General features: G+C 38.3%; 1 non-coding gene across 1 annotated transcript; it reads left to right on the top strand.

Annotated features, from left to right (window-relative positions):
- The first annotated feature begins 4157 nt into the window (after positions 1–4157).
- On the top strand, positions 4158–4283 carry LOC119043474 (U6atac minor spliceosomal RNA). Its single transcript, XR_005081418.2, has one exon. It is a non-coding gene; the product is annotated as a U6atac minor spliceosomal RNA (small nuclear RNA).
- Positions 4284–5877: the final 1594 nt, after the last annotated feature.

Below are 5877 nucleotides of genomic sequence, written 5' to 3'. Positions count from 1 at the left end.
CTCTTTGAATGACTATTTCTAAAATATTATCATCTCAACATGTAACCAATTTAAAATTGTTATTGAGATATTTTAGTTTTTAAAATACTGTCTTGATCTTTGAAACCAGGTGTATATTTTACACTGATAGAATCAATTCAGGCACTAAATTTTCTTTGGAAATACTTGATCTATACTTAAATTTCATACCATTTGTAGTTAAAAAGTAGATTTTCATACCCAAGTTTTCCAAATATACTTCAAAGCTTTCCAATCACTGAATCGAATATCAGTTTTTAAACTGAACTTTAAAAAGGAAAGTTAAAAGATTTCAAGCTTAAATGAAATTTAGGTCTTTGGTCACAGTAGGCATATTTCAGCAGCTTGATAGTCCTAGGGGACTAGTGGATCCTCTGTTGGACACAGAGTGATCTCCTGGAGTCATTTGTGGGCAATCCCAAGAATGTACAATGCCAATGTTACCTAAGACCCACCAGGTCTTAAAAACAGTGATCAGGGGTAAAATGCAGAGGGGCAGAATATCAAGTCCCAACTTGGGATCTGAACTCTAGCTTCTCTATGTCTAGCTGTGTGGAAGTTACTATTCCTCTTGGGCCTCAGCTTACTCACCTGTGAAAAGAGATACCTTTCCAATCTCAGCATTGCACTGAGGACTAAATAGGACGATGCCTAGCTTATAGTGAGTGTCGATAAAAGTAAGGTGTTATTGCTTCAGAGTTTAAAAATCACTTCATATTTCATCATCTTATTTGCCACTTACTGGAATCTCATTAGGTAGAGAAGAAATGATTATCCCGTTTTACAAAAGAGCTAGGACTTAAGCTTGGGTCTTCAAAATCTAAGCTCATTTTGTTTTCTATCTTATGCTTACCATTGTCATAAGCTAACTTGAATTGCGTGGTACCTGTGAGACGTATTGTTAATAGGGCTTTACATTTAATAGCTACACTACATCAATTTTCTTCTTTGGGTTTTAAGGAAGCAGGGCCTGACCCAGCTGTTCGTAACTGTAAGCCTGCAGCCCAGGGCTCAGAGGAAAGGCTAACTCGCTATCGGTACCAGGGTTTCCGTCTTCCCATTTCTCACTAAATATTTGTCTTTCTACTTCTCCAAACATTATTTAAAAAGAAAGTTAAAGTTTTGATCACTAATGCACACTGCCTTGGATCTATAGAAGATTATAACAAAAAAGCATATCCAATATGAAGTTTTTAAGTTCCCATACCATTTGTTAAAGAAGGTACGTAGAAAGTGATTTCGAGCTCTAATTAACTCATACAGCCTAAGTCTTTCTGGCTTCTTCTCATTAAGGCATAAGCAGAATATGCTTACATTGGTAACTTTTGGGATGTTCTTTGGGTCTGTTTTCTGATTTTTTCCTGCATTTGATGCCTTGTCAAAAATAGGTGCCTGTCCCCAGGTGTCATTACATTCTATCTTGACAATCTGCCACTTGTCAAGGCTGCACAATAGTCCTTTGTATCCATGTCCCAGGAGCCCAGGCAACTGCCGAGTGGATCAGACAACTTGTAAAATATCTGATTGAACTTGGACTCTATCACACTATCTCAATGAATCAAGCCACTGTAAATCAAAGCCTTGCTCTGCCAGCGGTCTCTCAACTTTCAATACATTTTGATTTAAGAGACTGGTCTGTGATCATCTCATATTTTATGAGATGATATCCTGTGAGTACAGGGAAAGAATGAAACAAAATAATCAGAGGAGAAAGTTATGAGGAACAAAAGCAAGGGAGATAGAAACAACCCACATATGGTATCATGTTGTTAGTTGTAAAAGTAGGTAAAACACCATAACTGGTGCTCTGTGTAGTAGTTATTAAGTGACCTTTTGGACTGCGTGTCCTGAGGGTCATAAAAATTTTATGCCACAAATTCAGTGGAGGTGGTCATGGAAATTTTATGCAACAAATAATTCTGCAAATTATATCTAGGTATATAATCTGTAGAATATATATCTATATATATATATAAACAGGCAAAGAAAAACTGATATGACTTGATATTTTTCTACAGTGTGATACTAAGTAAGAACAAAGAATTTTTTCTTAGCAAGGAACATGCACTTAAGGCATAATATTAAAGAAAAGATAATAAAATCACCCATAACTGTCTCTACTAAAGATTACCATTCTTAATATCTTATTGTATTCCCTTACAGTCTTTTTATATTCATATATTTTATAACCTGGTTATAATTATGCTGTATATAGTTTTATATCTTTTTTCTTTTCACATCATAAAATTTTTATATGTTACTAAGTTAAGCATTGGTTAGATTGTCATAAATAATTTAGTCTATTACCTATGTTGGAAATTTTGGTTGAGTTCATTTTATTTTTCTATTTAACATAACCCTGTGATGAATACCTTTTAACTCTCATCTTTTAATACATATTTGATTATTCCTTTAGCTTAGTTTCTCAAAAGTGAAATTATTGGGGAAAATGGTATAAACCCCTTTAGGGCTTGTGATACAAACTAACAGATTGCTTTCTGGACAGGTTTTAAAAAAAAATTTATCTAGTTTTCTGTTACATCAGATGCATAGAGAAATGCCTGGAAAGACATATTTCCTAAACAAACACAGGGGCATGTAAATACCAATATACGTGTACCTCTCTTCAGAGGAGTCGCCTTGGAAACCTGCACTCTTTGCGACGCAGTTGCTGCTCTGTGAGCCATCACTTCAGACACACACATGATGCTGGACACCAGGTAGCATTATGCAGGTCACCGTTGACTCTACTTACCAATGTGAGTTCTGAGGAATGTTTGGCTGTTTTTAAAAATTGCATCACCTGCTCTCAGAGAATAACAGCCACCTTTGCAAGTATACAAAAGTATGAGTTGGCAGCTCTGAGGCCATGTCTTGCCTTTGCTACTTGCATTTCCTTCTTCAAGGATGCTGCTCTTGCTGAGGGCTGCTGCAACCGTCAAAGCCATGCCATGGAAAGGACAGCAGGGAGTGGGGGTGGGGTGTGCGGTGTGTGCCATTCATCTATAGCCTCTTCCCCCAGTAGTTTCCAAGTCATTGTGGTCAGCTGGATAATTCAATGCAGAGAACAAATTTAGACCTGCTAATTGGGGATTAGCATACAACCATGATAAAGTAATTTAATTAAGAGAAACAACTTGGTTTTTCTATGGTGTGTTAAAAAGGGTTTTACCTGATGTGAAAGAGAGAGAGAGAGACAGCTACAAGGGCCAGAGAGAAAGCAATAAGGCAAAATGTTAATAATCAGGGAATTTTATGTTAAGGGTGTCTCTGTTATATTGCAGTATTCTTCCCAATTTTCCATAGGTTTGAAAATTTTGAAACTGAAAAGCTGAGAAAACCATCTGTTGGGGAGGAAAAATAATTTTTCTTGTACCATTATAGGTATGTGGTTGAAACACCCCTGGGATAAAAAGACAGATTAACAGGAGAAAAATAAACTGAATTACGTATGTATTTATGGGAGTCCCACACAGACTCAAAGAAGTGACCAGAACAGGAAACTTTTGTACATTTTACCCAGAGAAACAATAAATTTGTGCAGAATTGACAAGGCAGAGGGGTTTGATCTAGAGTTGCAAATGGAGAAGAATTAACAAGCTTTGCTTAATATAGGCTTCTCAGCCCTAGATGCCTCGTCTGTGGGGACAGGATGCCTCTTATTCTCCTGGTACAGGGAGGGCACCTTTCATGCAAGGGATTTATCTCCTGCTTTACGAGGAGAAGGAAGATAGGAGTGTCTGTCATGCATAGGTTCTTTGTCCAATAACTTTAATAAAAAAAATCAAGCCCTGGCTGCTGTACTCAGTGGATTGAGCGTAGGCCTGAGAGCCAGCATATTGCAGTTCAATTCTCAGTCAGGGCACATGCCTGGGTTGCAGGCCAGTTCCCAGGAGGGGACACAGGAGAAGCAACCATAAATTGATATTTCTCTCCCTCTCTCCTTCCCTTCCCCTCTAAAAATAAATAAATGAAATCTTAAAAAAATCAACATGCCAATGTGGCATATTTTAGGGCGACATTCTGAACCCCTACCCATACAAACAATGCCAAAATGCTTTGAAGAATGATCAGTGAACGATTGAGAATGATCAAGTGTCTGGCATTAAAGCAGACATGGATCAAAACACACGGTTTTCATGTTGTGTGAAAGGAGAGAAGGTTAGTATGCCCCTTGACAAGGACGGAAGAGGGCCCTGGCCCTAACAATATGCATACAGTTAAGGAACTGCCACCCACCTCGTGGCATCTAACCACTGTTTTTCTTAAATATAAGTCATGATACCATAAAAGTCCTAGAGGAAAACATAGGCAGTGAAATTTCACATATCCCACACAGCAATATTTTCACTGATATGTCCTCTAGGGCAAGTGATATAAGGGAAAGAATAAACAAATGGGAGTACATCTAATTAAAAAGCTTCTGCATGGCTAAAGAAAACATCAACAAAATGAAAAGGGAACCAACTCTATGGCAAAACATTATTTGCCAATGATACCTTGGGCAAGAGTTTGATTTCCAAAATCTATAAAGAACCAGACAACTCCACACCAAGAAGACAGACAATGCAATTAAAAAATGGGAAAAAGACCTGAACAGACACTTCTCCAAGGAGGACATTCAGAGGGCCCAGAGACATATGAAAAGATGTTCAGCATCACTAGCCATCAGAGAAATCAAGTTAAAACCACGATGAGATACCATTCACACTGGTCAGACTGACCACCATAAACAAATCAACAAACAACAAGTGCTGGTGAGGCCATGTGGAGAAAAGGGAACCCTAGTGCACTGTTGGTGGGAATGCAAACTGGTACAGCCACTGTGGAGAATAGTATGGAATTTCCTGAAAAAACTAAAGATGAAACTGCATTTTGACTCAGCAATACCACTGTTGGGATTATATCCCGAGAATCCTGAAACACCAGTCCAAAAGAACCTATGCAACCCAATGTTCATAGCAGTGTGATTTATAATAGCCAAGTGCTGGAAGCAACCTAAGTGCCCACCGGTGAATGAATGGATCAAAAAACTATGGTACAGAGCCCTGGTTGGTGTAGCTCAGTGGATTGAGGGCGGGCCTGCGAACCAGAGAATCGTGGTTTGATTCCGAGTCAGGGCACATGCGTGGGTTGCAGGCCGGTTCCCTGCAGGCCACTTCCCAGCAGGGGACGCACGAAAGGCAACCGTACAATTGATGTTTCTCTCCCTCTCCTTCCTTTCCCCTCTAAAGATAAATAAATAAAATCTTAAAAAAAAAAGTAAATTGAACTTAAAAAAAAAAAAACATGGTAGAGTTACACAATGGAATACTACACAGCAGAAAGAAAGAATTCCTAACCTTTATGACAGCATGGATGGGACTGGAGGGTATGATGCTAATGAAATAAGCCAGGCAGTGAAAGACAAATTCCATATAATCTTACCTATAGCAGAACCTAATCAACAAAACAAATGAGCAAAATAGAACCAGAGACCTTGAAATAAGGAATAAACTGACAGTGACCAGAGGATGTCCCATCTCTGCGGACGTCCCCATTGTACCTGTTAAGAATTCTGAAGATGTGATACCTGTCGAAGAGCTATAAATATTGATGAACATTTTTTTTCTGAAAAATGTTTCTTTTGAAAGTTTTGGATCCTCATTTCATGTTATCCTTCCCAAGAGCAACTAAAACAGCCCTCCTTTCTGTACCCAAGCCCCAGAGAAAATAACCAATGGCATTTAGTACTGGATTTGGGGGAGATGATCAAAAAGTGAAGCCATAATCTAACAATTGTAATTATGTCATCTATAATGATGTAATGTAGTGACATGGTATTTCTCAACTATAATCTTTAGGCACTAAGAAATGAGA

Source organism: Artibeus jamaicensis, unplaced genomic scaffold (genome assembly GCF_021234435.1).
Source record: "Artibeus jamaicensis isolate MK-2021 breed Jamaican fruit bat unplaced genomic scaffold, CSHL_Jam_final scaffold_474, whole genome shotgun sequence".
In the NCBI taxonomy this organism is placed as follows: domain Eukaryota; kingdom Metazoa; phylum Chordata; class Mammalia; order Chiroptera; family Phyllostomidae; genus Artibeus; species Artibeus jamaicensis.
The sequence above is the reverse complement of the archived record's forward strand: the minus strand, read 5'-3'. Positions and strand labels throughout refer to the sequence as shown.